The 983-nt window shown below is 32.7% G+C and overlaps 1 non-coding gene across 1 annotated transcript; it reads right to left on the bottom strand.

The window, feature by feature from the left end:
- Window positions 1-719: 719 nt before the first annotated feature.
- On the bottom strand, window positions 720-800 carry LOC149571938 (small nucleolar RNA SNORD24). Its single transcript, XR_016360349.1, has one exon. It is a non-coding gene; the product is annotated as a small nucleolar RNA SNORD24 (small nucleolar RNA).
- Between the last annotated feature and the right edge of the window lie 183 nt (window positions 801-983).

Below are 983 nucleotides of genomic sequence, written 5' to 3' on the forward strand. Positions count from 1 at the left end.
AACATAACTAGTTATTTTTCCAATTTCATGTTTATTGTATCTTTGATGCTCCCTTTTTCCCTTAGAATATTGGCAAGTTTGAAGAATGCTCCTCTAGTCATGCATATTTGGTCATGGCAATCCATCTCATTGGAATAGATAATATATTTATAAAAAGGACAAGTAACCCTTCTTCTCTTGTGCCTTTGTCTTCTAGCATCTTCTGATGCTGCTACTATGAATACCACTTGGGCTGCAAGCAAAATGGAGAGTACACGCAAGAGTGTGATCTTCGTAACAATACTTTTATAAACTTGTACATCATTAGTAGGATCCATCAAATGCCTTATAACATTTTAATGAAATTATTTGATATTCCCATATAATTTTCACATGGTATTAAAAACATTACTGTAGAATTATTACAAGGAAAAGAACAAATGAATTTCAATGAATTTCCAAACAATGCCACAATCTGATATAAATGATCATCCATAGAAATACCTAGAGCAATTGATACAATAACACAAATGAACTTGACAAGATTGAAGAACTTGGTATAAATAGTCTGCCTATGCTTGGAGTGGATGGGCAACTTTAGATGCAATCAACAAAACCATTTTAAATTCAACCCAGTCCCAAGCATGAGCTGTTCCTATTTTGGAATATTAGCTTCAATAATAAATTAATAATAGTTATGAACCCTCCTTTAGCAATTACTATATACTAGCACTTAAAAGGACCTCAGAGATCTTGGTGGTTAGCTATCATCAAATGCCCAAAGCATCAAGAGTAGCAAATATTGTCTTACATCATTGGTCTCTTTGAGCCTCTAATTATCTACATATATTATCACTACTAAAAACCCCTACTCAACAAATTAAATTGAAAAAAACAAGTAGCAAAAACAAATTTGCCACAAACATAAGAGGATAACATGCACAAACAAAATGTAGTATCAGCCATTCAAGTACACCAACAAAGCAAAAACAAACTTCCCACAA

This window comes from Cupressus sempervirens, chromosome 2 (genome assembly GCF_028749045.1).
Source record: "Cupressus sempervirens isolate cs-2001-9-10 chromosome 2, ASM2874904v1, whole genome shotgun sequence".
NCBI classification, from domain to species: Eukaryota; Viridiplantae; Streptophyta; class Pinopsida; order Cupressales; family Cupressaceae; genus Cupressus; species Cupressus sempervirens.